This window comes from Bos taurus, chromosome 13, assembly GCF_002263795.3.
Source record: "Bos taurus isolate L1 Dominette 01449 registration number 42190680 breed Hereford chromosome 13, ARS-UCD2.0, whole genome shotgun sequence".
Classification (NCBI taxonomy): domain Eukaryota; kingdom Metazoa; phylum Chordata; class Mammalia; order Artiodactyla; family Bovidae; genus Bos; species Bos taurus.
This window is the reverse complement of record NC_037340.1, coordinates 32904134-32918924: the sequence shown is the minus strand read 5'-3', so window position 1 is coordinate 32918924 and position 14791 is coordinate 32904134. Positions and strand designations below refer to the sequence as shown.

The 14791-nt window shown below is 41.9% G+C and overlaps 1 protein-coding gene across 9 annotated transcripts in view; it reads right to left on the bottom strand.

Moving 5' to 3' along the window:
• CACNB2 (calcium voltage-gated channel auxiliary subunit beta 2) overlaps positions 1 to 14791 on the bottom strand; it is a 425950-nt gene that overhangs the window by 75602 nt on the left and 335557 nt on the right.

Sequence of the window (14791 nt, the reverse complement as noted above, 5' to 3'; positions counted from 1 at the left end):
ATTCATAAAGAGAATCAATCCTCAATGCTGAGTAACTACTATCATATTTTAAAGAGCTTAGTGGAAGTTTGCCTTCTTAACTTGCTTCATACTAGCATGAGTAGACCATGAATTAGTTGGTGATCAAAGTCAGGATGACAATAAAAAATAAAAATCTCGATTTTATAGGTATTATTACTTATGTCCTTTATCATTTTTTGGTCTTGTATAGGATATTTCTTAAAATTCTGTTTATTAATTTTACTTTAAGGAACAAAAGAAGTCTACTGAAGAGCTTCCAAATGACACTGTTGGGATAAATAATTTGTATCCAGTAAGTGTCATCTGTATACGATAAACAAAACAGACAAGATTCCCATCTTTGTGGAGTTTATACACGAATCAATACATGGCGAAATTCACTACATGTCAATCAATTGTGGAACATGAAAGTGAATCAGGATAAAGTTTTCACATGTTTTCTAGACTGACACAGTATTTGTTAAATATATTTTCACAATAGGAGCTCAATATTTTATCTTGAATTGCTACTGTCTAGGAGGATATGAATTTGCTTGCAACTGAACACTTTAAAGGACTTTTTAAACTTAAACGTTTGCACAGCTTCAAATGCTTATATACATTTAAAGAGAATATTTCATAAAAGGCAAGAAAGTTACAGAATTGGTAAAATGGTTCCCTTTGGCATCATTAAAGTATTTCAAAAATAGTTTGCTGACTTAAGTGAAATGCATTTGTAGTCTAAGAATGGTGATTATCTAAACCAATTAGCCATGTTGAGAACAATATAATCAACTAAAAATAAGCTGATTTTTATTTTTAGTTCTCCAAACATTTCCCCCTAATCTTCTTTTACTCTATAAAGAAGCTGCTGAAAAAGAACATTATTCTACCAAGGGAAGCTGGTACATATTTAAATTTAAATTAAAAACTACTATTACCTAGCAGCAGTTTCAAATGAAGTATTACATTGTGTAGGAGAAAGTCAATTTATGCCATACAGTATAAGGTAATAGCGTAAGTTTTCTGAACATAATTAATAGTGTTTCTTTTAAAAGTTCCTGGAAGTATATTGTACATTTTTGTTCATAGCAGCATTATTTACAATAGCCTAAAAATATACAGAAATAACCCAATTGCCCACTGACAGATGAAAGGATAAACAAAATGTGGTAGATACATACAATGGAATATTATTCAGCTTTAGAAAGGAAGGAATGACTTTGCTGGTGGTCCAGTGGTTAAGACTCTGTGCTTCCACTGCTGGGGGCATGGGTTCAAGCCCTGGTTGGGAACTGAGATTCCACATGTCTTGTGACTTTGCCAAAAAAAGAAAGAAATTCTGACACATGATCCAACATGGATGAGTCTTGAGGACATTATGTTAAGTGAAATGTGCTGGTCACAAAAGAGTAAACGCTGTATGGTTCCACTTACATGAGGTACCCAGAACAGCCAAATTTATAGAAACAGAAAAGAGAATGGTGATTGTTGGGAGGAGGAGGGGAGGAGTGTGGAGAGTCAGCGTTTACTGGGTACAGGGTTTTAGCTGGAGAACATGAGAAAGTTCTGGAGATGGATGGTGGTGATGGTTGTATAACCGTGTGAATATATTCAATGACACTTAACAGTAGACTTAAAATGGTTAAAAACATTAATTTTGTTATACATATTTGTATATTTTATCACAATAAAAACTGCACCCCCTCCAACATTATACAAAAATTTAAAAAATAAACTTCTTTTTTGGGGTCATGCCACATAACTTGTAAGATCTTAGTTCCCTAACCAGGGATCGAATTCGTGCCCCCTACAGTGGAAGCATGAAGTCCTAACCACTGGACAACCAGGGAATCTCGCCCCCTCCCCACTACCCTGTCCCGCCCCACCCCCCAAAAAAAAATTCCTTAGAGGTGAGTTTTCATGTTAATAATCTGTTAATGTGCAAGCAAAGGGGAAAATTTTCCTAAGGACAAACTGTCTATACGTTCATCCAAACAACTGTCATCCAATATCGTTTCTCATTTGTTAAGTGCTCAAGTAACAAGTGAAATTCACACAACATCCATTTATTTGGTGCATTCAAGATGACACGTGTCTAGTGTGTCCACGCATACAGTGGTAAGCCATCTCATGGACTGGAACACTGGTTGTATAAAAACAAGCTGAATCTTAAATGAACTCAGGAGGTAACTCGATACAATACCAAAGGAGGACTGAAATAGGGTGACAACCACCAGTTCAAGCCCTGCTAGGACTCAGAGTAAGGGTGTTCACCTTGTTTTGAAGTTAGTATGACAGGATTTGTTATGTATTTAAGCCCAGATCTGTACACAGAATATGTCTAATGATAGAAGGCAGAGGTTGGGGCACTAGAAGAAAACAGTAGGAAGGCTGTAAGCCTGTGAAAGGGGAGTTGTGGAGAGGCACTAAAGGGAACAGATGTTAGGAAAAAGGAACAGATTAGATCTTAGAGGTTGCACTTGGAAAGAATAATGAAAAGGAAAAGCTTCAGTACAGAGTGACATGGCCCAGCCACTTAATGAGTTTAGCAGTCTGCAGGGAATACTACAGATTGGCAGGAAGTTCCTTAAGGGCGATGCATCATCCAAGGGATGATTTACATTAATCTGACAAGAAAACGGGCTTCCCGGGTAGCTCAAACCAAAAAGAATCTGCCTGCAATTTGGAAGACCTAGGTTCGATCCCTGGGTTGGGAAGATGCCCTGGAGAAAGAAATGGCAACCCACTCCTGTATGCTTGCCTGGAGAATCCCATGGACAGAGGAAAGTGAAGATGGCACTAAACAGATGAGGAAGAAGAACTGGGAAGAAGGAAGCTGATGAAGTGGGATATGGAATAAAAGTCAAGGATATAGGAACCCTCCTACACTGTGGATGGGAATCTAAGTTGGTGCAGCCACACTATGGAGAACTGTATGAAGGTTCCTCAGAAAACTAAAAACAGAATTACCATATGATCCAGCAATCCCACTACTGGGCATATATCCAGATAAAATAATTCAAAAACATACATTCACCCTTATGTTCATAGCAGCACTATTCCCAGTAGCCAAGACATGGAAGCAACCTAAATACCCATCAACAGATAAATGGATAAAGGAGATGCGGTACATACACACAGTGGAATACTACTCAGCCATGAAAAGGACAAATAATGCGATTTGCAGCAACATGGGTGCAACTAGAGATTATCATACTAAGTGAAGTAAGTCAGAAGGAGAAATCACACACCATATGATATCACTATATGTGGAATCTAAATATGGCACAAATGAACCTATCCCTGAAACAAAAACATTCACAAACATAGAGAACAGACTTATGGTTGCCAAGGAGGCAGGGAAGTTGGGGGAGGGATGGATCGGAAGTCTGGGGTTAGCAGATGCAAACTATTATATACAGAATGGATGAACAAGGCTCTACTGTATAGCACAGGGACCTATATTCAATATCCTGGGATAAACCATAATGGAAAAGAATATAAAAAAGAATATATACATATGTATAACTGAGGCACTCTGCTGTACAGCAGAAATTAACATGTTTCTTCAATAATAAATAACACAACTGTACTTCAATAAAAGATGAAGGTAAAAACAAGCTAAGGATGTATACATACGTAAAACTAGGAAATATCTTGTCTCTTGTATAGCTGCAAAAACACTCCTTGGTATAAATAGGAACATCAACTTTAAAGGAACTAAATGTCACCCTTGCTGAGCATCCTTCATGGACCATCAGGCTAAGTCACGCCTCATTTCACTGCACATCAGGAAAGCTCCATTCCACTTGGCTAATGAAAAGAAATCCTGCTAGAAGGACAGAATTAGAAGCCTGCCACTTTCAGGGGTTATGCCTTTCTTATTATGATACTGAAGCAAAATCCCAATGTACTTCTCCAAAGTAACAGCTGGAATACAAACACGGTTAAACCATCTAACCAACCTTAATGCACTAACCTTCTTAAAATTCCTGATAGATAAGCTAGTGGAAAGTGTTGAGTGAGATATAATTTGCCCTTGGGCTAACTTCCATGATAAAAACTCCTCCCCCAAGCTTTCTCCACGTCACTTCTATACACTCTTTACTCTCCAAGGAACAGCCACCTGGTATTTACCTGTTTTAATGAACAGAACTGTTGCAAACAGAATCCACCTCCAACCATAGCAGCAGTGGGGTATAAGCCAGACTACTCACTCTTTTTCTGGACATGTTTTCTAATCTCCATGAACTTTGCACACAGCTCTCCTACCCATAATTCTCCCAGGTAATGTGAGCAGCACTCATTTACCTAATCATTTAATTACCATTTCTAAATCATTTCTTAGACACCACCTAAATCATCTTCCCAATATATCACCAAGGACTCAGAATCAACCAGCCCCCACATGTTCCTTTCCAAACTGTGTAATGATTACTGTACATTTGTCTGTCACATTTTCCCCTAAAAATACAAGTTCTTCTGCTGCATTCTTTAATGCTCTCAACCATACATCGGTGGATATTATTACGTAAACTCTTGCTATGATTTTAATGGTGACTTTTCACTCAATGAGCACATATATCACATTAAAATTTTTTTCATCACTTTTTCCTCCAATTGGAAAAAAAAAAAAACTTAAAAAAAAACACAGTACCCAGTCCATTTGACATTTAAAGAGCAAGTACTACAAAGACATATCAACTGCATTTTTCATCAAAACTTGGACTTCTGATCAATATTAAATGGTTTAATACATGCATTTTCAATGGGAGAAATTTCACCCCCATCCCCAAATGGGTAAGAATTTGCTCTTAGAAGATGACAAAGGTTACTCTTTTTATGTAAAAAGCATAGGTCTACATAGAATACATTAACAGATATACAGTATATTTGTGGTATGAACATTGGGAAGAGGAGATGGTGGTTAGGAAAATACTGTCTAGAAAACATTTCCCCTTAAGGGGGCAATAATAAAAAAAAAAGGTTGAAAAACATGGTTTTGATGTAAAGATGATGAGAAATTAAATGGTAATACTGTAACCTCCAATCTAGTTATTTAATCTAGTTTTAGATCTTTGAAACTCCTAGACAACATTTCTTCTCAGAAACTTCCTCTCATTCCTAAGTAGGTGGTACTATTTCTCCAGGATATTCCTAGGATGTAGAATCCTTCCCACATCATCCCTCCATTGCACTGTATTAGCATCGCCCACTAGACCATCCCCTCAATCCTGTTTACTTCAAGAGAAGGGAGACTATGAAGACAGTCTACTGAAAGAAAGGGACTGGGCTCAGCCCTGGAAAAACAGTGACAAACAAGTGACTTTAGAGCACTGGCCTCCTGGCACTCACATCTACCAAGACAGGAGAGAAACACTCATGACAAGACCTTTAAGCTATTTTCTTACAGTTCTGTGGAGGAAACAAACAGAGTGGGATGACAGCGACAGACATGAATACGTTACAGAATGCTGTCATGTATTCTACTGCAGAGGACCTTGGAGATCTTCCTCAGCTCAAGTATTTGGGGCCCAAGACCTAAGGTCTTGGTTGGACCTTTGTTGGACTGAAGGCAAAGGTAGAGAATAAAATGTTGGCAATTACTACTCCCACTAAGAGTAGCAGACATTTGCCTTGCTGTGTGTCAGGAGTCTCATGTGACCCTGTGAGATATGGCACATTTATTAGTCCTGCTTTAGAGACGAAGAAACAGGATTGGAGCAGAAACACAGCAGAATGGCTAAGACCATGGACTGTGGCATCACACCATCTTCTCTGACTGCTGACTCACTGGCTGTGACTTTGGGCAAGTTACTTCACCGCTCTGTTCCTCTTTCCTCACCTGTAAGATACAGATGATAGTATATCTGACTCATGTAATCATGAGAGTGGAGGATGTGACAGTCAGCTGTGTGATGCAGAGGAGAAGATTCCAAGCCCGACGGACAGAGTTTGGGGAGCAGACTGTGGAGGCAGTGAAGGGAGACGGCTCATGGGGACGGTGGTGTGGGGAAGTGAGAGGAATGGATATTGCGCAGTCAGGCCAATGGAAGCCTTGGAAACCATGGTGAGGAGCTCTCTTTGAGCAGTGAAAGGTCCTGGTAGAATTCCGGCCAAGCCATTGACGTTTCTCCAGAACTGTGAGAAAAATGTCTGTTGTTTGTAAGTCACCCGGACTATGGTATTCTGTTGTTGCTGTTTAGTCACTAACCTGTGTCTGACTCTGTGTGACCCCATGGACTGTAGCCTGCTAGGTTCCTCTGTCCGGGGGCTTCCCAGGCAAGAATACTGGGGCAGGTTGCCATTTCTTTCCCCAGGGAATCTTCCCGACCCAAGGACTGAACCCACACTTCATGCATTGGCAGGCAGATTCTTTACTGCTGAGCCACCCAGGGACACCTCTATGGTACTGTTCTATTCAGTTCAGTCGTGTCCGACTCTTTGCGACCCCATGGACTGCAGCATGCCAGGCCTCCCTGTCCATCGCCAACTCCTGGAGTTTACTCAAACTCATGTCCATTGAATCAGTGATGCCAACCAACCATCTCATCCTCTGTTGTTCCTTCTCCTTCTGCCTTCAATATTTCCCAGCATCAGGGACTTTTCAGATGAGTCAGTACTGTTACAGGAGCCCAAAGAGACAAAGATACAAGGCCTAGAATGAGAGCATTGGTGAAAAAAGATGTTTATGTGGAGGGAGTGGTGATGGGAAGCAGCGGTAAAGCCAGATGTGAGTTTGGACCACCGTTTTTACCCTGGTGACCTGAATTTATACAAATGCTAAAAAGGAGCAGGTAAGGGTCGTTCTTGCGCTATTTGGCTCCCTTCTGCTTATGCTGAAATGCTCTCATGACAGGAAGTAAGGAGGAGCACCTAGATCTTGGGGTTCCCTTGCCACCCACACTATCTCCAGCTGCAACCCTGGGTGAGCTGGCCTCATCACGTGACTCATAACAATCTCCATGTATTCTTTCCCAATAATCACTAAAAGCACTGGTTTTAAGGTGAGGAGATAAAATGTATCAAAAAAAAAAAAAAAAAAATCCAACAAGAGGGGACTTCCCTGGTGATCCAGTGGTTAAGAATCTGCCTTGCAATGCAGGGGATGTGGGTTCGATCCCTGGTCAGGGAACTAAGATTCCACATGCTGCAGGGCAACTAAGTCTGTGCCACAAGCACTGAGCTTGTACAACTAGAGAATCTGTGAACCACAATGAAAGATCCTGCTGCTGCTGCTGCTAAGTCGCTTCAGTCGTGTCCGACTCTGTGCGACCCCATAGACGGCAGCCCACCGGGCCCCGCCGTCCCTGGGATTCTCCAGGCAAGAACACTGGAGTGGGTTGCCATTTCCTTCTCCAATGCATGAAAGTGAAAAGTGAAGTCGCTCGGTCGTGTCCGACTCTTCTCGACCCCATGGACTGCAGCCTACCAGGCTCCTCTGTCCATGGGATTTTCCAGGCAAGAGTAGTGGAGTGGGGTGCCATTGCCTTCTCCAAAGATCCTGCATGATGCAACAAAGATCCTGTGTGCTGCAGCTAAGACCAGATGCAGCTAAATAAATAAATATTAAAAGAAATCCAACAAAAAAATGAGAGAACTGAGATGGTAAAAGGATGCTCTCACTCCCGTTGAACATGTTGCTGGCCCAACAGGGTAGGAAGAGCGTTTTCATTCAAACCACGTGATTCAGTATCGCTGGACTTTCTAAGATTAATTAAAAGACTTATTTTTATTTATTTGGCTGCACTGGGTCTTAGTTGCAGGGCATGGACTTTTTTTTTTTTCCCCTTCAGTTGCAACATGAAGGATCTAGTTCCTTGACCAGGGATTGAACCCGCCTCCCCCCCCGCCCTGCATTGGGAGTGTGGAGTCTTAGCCACTGGACCACCAGGGAAGTCCCTGGACTTTTATCTTTTAAAGAAGAGATATAAAGAGAAATGTAGTACATGCGTTTGTTGTAAATCAATCATTCCTTAGGATTGCTGGAGTTGTGTGTTAACAGTCCAGTTCTGGAGTTTACAGACTTAACTTGAGAAGGACATAGACCCAGGAATAGACAGAGAAAACAACCAATCCTTTTATACCAAAGAGAAATGAGGTCACTGAGTGGATGAAATGCTTTCTGCCTAATGCCCCCACCCTGCCCTTCTATTCTGGTGGGAAGGGGGTCCTTTGAGGGCTCTGAGTCTGAACTATGAGCCATTCTGTCTCATCCTGCCTCCTGCTGCAAAACCTGGCAGAGTGCAACACCACGAGGGGCCTCTTTTCTACTCTGATGGTGTATGTACTTCAATCGTGTTCAAGGAACTGCAGCTCTGGGATAATCCAGTAAGATGGAGCACAGCCCCTAGGATGCACTCCAAGGCCAGTCCCTGGGAGGACAGTCTCCTCATTGGGCACTGGCTCCCGGGGAAGGGACCTGGTAGAGGGGTGACGGAAAATCAAAATGCCAGGTCAGCTTGGTGAAAGCCTGTCAAGCTCCCCAGAGACTGTGCCTGGATTCCTTTCCTGGCTTCACCATTTACTAGTTGTGTGAACTTGGCAAACTCCTTCATTTCTCATGACCTCATTTCTTTAACTGTAAAATGGGGTAACAGTACCAACGTCACAGGGTCCCTGTGAGGATGAAGGAGTTGCTACATGCCAAGTGCTGGGGAAGGGCTTGCTAGTCTCCTTAGATCCCCTCTGACTCTGCCTAAGCTGAAACACTAACTCAGCTTGATTACATCAATTCCCTCATGACTGTCTGTAATAAAGGCTGTGTGTTCTCTTACTCTTTTTAGCCAAATGAACTTGGTGGACACAGTAGGGGGTAAGGGGAGAGTGGGATGAATTAGAAGAGTAGGACTGACGTATATACACTACCATGTGTGAAATCCCTGGGGGAGGGCATGGAACCCAGTCCAGAATTCTTGCCTGGAGAATCCCCATGGACAGAGGAGCCTGGTGGGCTACAGTTCATGGGATCCTAAGAATCAGACATGACTGAACGACTAAGCACAGCACAGCACATGTGTGAAACAGATAGACAGTGGGAAGCTACTGTATAGCACAGGCAGCTCAGTGATGCTCTGTGATGACCTAGAGGGGTGGGATGAGGCGGTGGGTAGGAGGTCGGTCTAAGAGAGAGGGTCTGTATATATATACACACATATGGCTAATTCACCTTGTTGTACAGCAGAAAAGTAACAAACATTGCAAAGCAACTGTATTCCAGTAATAAAATAAAATAAGAATGAGCTCAGATGGTCTTTGCTGCCCCTGATACAATTCCTAGACCACAGGACCCCACAGTCATAGCCTATCTAATATAAGAGACATCCCTTTCGCACGTGGCCATTGTGGAGACCAGAATGCTGCTGCTGCTAAGTCGCTTCAGTCGTGTCCGACTCTGTGCGACCCCAGAGACGGCAGCCCACCAGGCTCCCCTGTCCCTGGGATTCTTCAGGCAAGAACACTGGAGTGGGTTGCCATTTCCTTCTCCAATGCATGAAAGTGAAAAGTGAAAGTGAAGTCGCTCAGTCGTGTCTGACCCTCAGCAACCCCATGGACTGCAGCCTACCAGGCTCCTCTGTCCATGGGATTTTCCAGGCAAGAGTACTGGAGTGGGGTGCCATTGCCTTCTCCAAGAGACCAGAATACGCCACCCCAAATATGCCATACTGGCATAAGGACTCTTTTAGAGCTGGAGGCCTATGAGGAATCAAGAGATGCAGAAACATACTTTCTTGTAGCTTCCTTCGAGTGATTAAAGGTAGAAACTTTGGATAAATAGGGACTGTCACAAGTCACTTCTTCTAGGGAGGCTTTATGGCCAAGAAGATGATGGAAAGTTGGTGCCAAAAGGACTTTTCCCAACAAACCTTACTTCATTGTTTTTCCCCATCTATTCACCTTCCCACAACTTGGGAATGAATTCATCCTAGAAACTCAAACTCCTTTTCTTCTGTCTTGTCCTTTCTCTGAACATCTGTTGTCCTTTTCTTAAGATGCTATTGAAGCCCGAGTTCTAACCACCCCTTGAAGTCACTCACTCTTCACTGAGGTTTCCCTGGTGTGATGTGTGCTGCCCATGTTAATCAACTGTTTTTCTCTTGTGATTTTGTCTTTTGTCAACCTAACGTTACAGGGCCCAGGTGGGACAACCTACGAGACTAGAAGGAATGAGAATTTCCCTCCCCTACAAAGAATTTTCCTTCCTTGATGGTTTCAGCACTGGATTCAGAGCATTTTCTTCTGTCTTGTCCTTTTTTTTTTTCTTTTTGATGTGGTCTATTTTTAAGGTCTTTATTGAATTTGTTACAATATTCCTCCCTTTTTTCCCCTTGTTTTGATTTTTTGATCACAAGGCATGTGGGATCCTAACTCCCCAACCAGGGATTGAATCTACATCCCCTGCCCTGGAAGGCGAAGTCCTAATCACTGAACTTCCAGGAAAGCCCCTATTCTGTCCATCTTCACTGCTCAGAGACAAGAAAGCAGAGCAGGCCTCTGACCTTGCTTCTGACCTGCCTGGACACTGCCCTGATGATGTGTCTGCTTGCCAGTGTATCAGTTGTTACCAGTAAGCTGAGTGGCACTACAGATAAGATAGAGAGTGGGTCTTGGAATTCTTGAGCCCCTGGAGGTCTGGCCAACCATGCTTGGGGTTTAACAAAAATCCTGTGACTCACAAAATAACAAACAGCATTGTAAAAACGTTAAAGTGAAACTAGAGCTGCATTTTTGCTCACAAACTGATGATAATATCAGTTTGCAGATTAGGATTATAAGCAGGAACCCCCCAAAACTGCAATTTAACGTCTAGCCCGTCAGATAGATGCACTGTCCGGGACCTTTTCCCCACTGGGACTTCCCAGCACCGTTTGAATCTGGATGTTAGTCGGCCCAGTTCAGTGATATATGTGCTATTACTCTCCTCTAATGCTTCTATTTCTCTTTTCTTTTAATGATTGTATATCGAAAGTAAGTTAGATAATTCTCTATTAAGTATTTAAATTGTTTATTTGTGCATAACAAGTGGTTTCTTCTGTTAACGAATCCTTTGAACCTGAGACGAAAATTAAAACTTGGGGCAAAACAACCATCAAAATTTCAGTATCCCCAGTCACAACTTGCTGGCTTGTATCGTATTCTTCAATTCCAGAAACTGCCATCACTGTTGTATCCCCGTTTCAAAATTCTATGTGCCTTTATCCACTGTTTCTTCTTTCACTTCTGGTCATTTTCTCATAAACAGGTGTCTTTTCTCTTTCAAGGCTCACCTTCAATTGGCAACCTGGGTTCTGCACTCTCCCTTCTCTAGAGCAGAGGCTCTCAGATTGTGGTCCCCAGATCGACAGCATCAGGAACACATGGGAACTTGTTGGATATGTCAGTGGGTTCCGATATGTCAATGGGTTCCCAGATCTACTGAACCCAAAACTCTAGGTATAGGGTGGAGTGGTCTATATTTTGTTAAAGACTTTTTTTTTTTTTTTTTTTTAACATGCACTACACTTTAAAGCCTTTAGTGACTTTGTTACAACACTGTTTCTGTTTTCTGTTTTTTGTTTTTTTTTTTTTGGCAGCAAGGCAAATGGGATCTTAGCTCCCAACTAGGGACTGAACCTACACCCACTACACTGGAAGGCAAAGTCTCAACCTTTGGTCTGCCAAGCAAGTCCTGGGGCACTCTGTGTTTTAACAAGACATCTAGAGATTCTGATGCAGGCCAAAATTTAAGAACTACTGATCCAGGAATTTAGTGGTGAAGCTAATATTTCTCTCTCCCCCATTGATCCCTCTTTTCTTCTACTTCATCTTTTGCTTAATCCTTAAAGGAAAGTCTGAGTCCTACTTTTCCTAAAACTTACATTCAATATTTATTTCATTGATAACTTTCTCTATACAAGGAATGAAATATACTTTGCCGTCATGCTTTCTCTTTAAGTCGCTCCACTATCTCCTAAACAGGGCTTTCATCTCTTATCACATTTTATTCAAACTATTCTTTCCAAGGTCAGTAACTTATCTTCCAAATCTTGAAAGTCCCATCCTTATTTACTTAAAGGGTAAGATCCCAATTCTGCTTCTGACCAAGCCTTTCTGGGTCTCTGTTGCCATTTCTCTCTCTTCTATCTCACAGATATCCCAGAAAGTTCTCTCTTCTGAACTGATCTCACCTTGGTGGGTTCAATGATCATCTCTAGATGATAACTCCAAATTCATCTTTCTACCCAAACCTCTCCTTTTAGCTGAAGTTCCAGGAAATATGCATGCTTCTAGACATTTCCAACTTGCATGGGCTCTGGCATCTCAGATTTAACACCTCCTATGTCAATGTTATCCTTTTAATCCAATCAAATTCTCACTTCACTTTGCAAGTTTTTATTAATCACGTCATCATTCTCCAAACATTGCAGTCTGTGTGTTACTCACTCAGTCGTGTCTGACTCTGTGCGACCCCATGGACTGTAGCCCACCAGGCTCCTCTGTCCACGGAATTCTCCAGGCAAGAATACTGGAGTGGGTTGCTATTCCCTTCTCCAGGGGATCTTCCCAACCCAGGGATGGAACCCAGGCCTATTTATTAAGAAAATGAAAAAAGAATTTCTAAAAAGTTCTGCATTTTCAGAAACATTATTATTTTGGGATATATTTCAAGCATAGTAAAACATGTCCCCAAATAATGTTTCGGAAAATGCAGGATTTTTTAGAAATTCATTTTTTAAAAAGATGTTTCTGTGGACAAATAAGTTCAGGGACTGGGACAAGGCCATCTTCTTTAAGGAGAGTCACAGTGTATATTAGACAATTAGAGGTTTTTGAGAAATGCATAAATACAGAAGAAAACACCACAGAGAGCTGCAACTTGATTTGGGCAAGATTGTAATTTCTTTGGTGATGCTAAGTAACGTCATGGAGAACACCTACCAATACACATATCTATGTTCTGGCTCATCTCCGCCCCTTACATCTGATTATTAGTCCAGGCTGGTGGGTCTTCCCTTGCAGAGATCTCATTCCCAGTCCTACGGTCCCCTCTCCACACAAGGGCCCTGCAACTTCTTGCCCAAGCATTGCAACGCTTTCATCTCACCTTCATCCTCTAGAACTTTTCTTTAATTGCTTTTTAACATGAACATTTTTAAAGTCTTTATTGAATTTGTTTCAATATCGCTTCTGTTTTATGTTTTGGTTTTTGGCTGAGAGGCATGTGGGATCTTAGTTCCCCAACTAAAGACTGAACTTGTACCTCCTGCACTGGAAGATAAAGGGAGGTTCCAGGGATCACCCTGCACATTCCCTGGATCACTAGGGACGTTCTCAATCCTCTTGAACATTCCATGCAGCCTGAGTTTTTGAGGTCAGATTACTTGGCTTCAAGTAAAGCTTAGGTCATTTTGCTCCTTGGTTCAATATCATCTCTAAAGAATAATCGTCATCATAAAGAAAGTAACATTGAAGGTCCTCTCTAACCCAGGATAACCTCTATTTGCCATCCCTTTCTCTCCCTCCATTCTTCAGTTCCCTGTATTTCATCTCATATGGACACTGACCTTCACCTTTCCTCACATCCATGCTCTGGACCACACTCTTCTCCTGCTGTTTCATGAGAAGTTCTCCCAAAATATCGTGGCTTCTCAAATATGACTTCTTCTCTCCAGTTCAGCAACAACACCACCACTTCCAGGAAGGTTCTTAATGTCCCCAGTTATCAATTGTCACCACTCCTAAAATCCCATAGTGCTGTGCTCACCTCACTTGCTGTATCTGGTCTACGGTCTTCAGAATAAGACATGGTAAGGACATCTCAACCCTTTCTCATGCATATTCATCTCCCCAGTGTCTTGATCAGACATAACTGAATAAGGATCAAATCACATTGATCTGTATACAGAAAAGGAAAGGAATGCTCTTAAATTCGAAACCAATGACACTGGAAACCCTTTTACCAAAAGAACATGGGTGATGGGAAAGAAAACTCTCTCTGTTCTTCCCTCAAGTGCAAGCCTCTTTTAAATACTCAGTGCTGCAATTTTGTTAAATTGAGGCTCTGTGGCTAGCTGTAAATACCCTAGTTCAAGATAAACTATCAGACACAGCAATTTGCACCAGTTCTCAGAGTGCCAGCTGCTAGACAATGTCCTTTCCTGTCCCTGAGAGGGATCAGATGGGGTCAGTTTCCCAATGAAACTTGATATGGAACTGAGAAAAAGAGAATAACATTAAAGGACTTGTTGTTATTTAGTCTCTAACTCACGTCTGACTCTCTGCAACCCCACGGACTACAGCCTGCCAGGCTCCTCTGTCCGTGGGATTGCCCAGGGAAGAATACTCAAGTGGGTTGCCATTCCCTTCTCCAGAGGATCTTCTGGGCCCAGGGATCAAACCTGCATCTCCTGTACTGGCAGGTGGACTTTTTTTTTTTTTTTTTAAACCACTGAGCCACCTGGGAAGCCCTTATCCTTATTACACAAGACGATTCTATTAAGGAGACCAGGATCAACTCAATGTTATATAACCAACAAAGTACAGGTCCTAGGGCAAAAACAAAACCCCAAACTCTGAATGACTAGTTCAACAACGGTTTTGAATCTTTCCAAAATATAAAGGTCAATCTAGGGAAACTTAGTCAAAGGGTTAGACAAAAGTCCAAAAAAAGCCTGTTCCTTTTGGTCTGTTTCTCACCACATCATTGTTTACACTTGTGCTCTCAATTTATGATTCCAACTGCAGTGAGTTTTCACCAATACTTCAGCCAGTTTATTTGTCACTTTATCCTCTAAATACATATTTACTT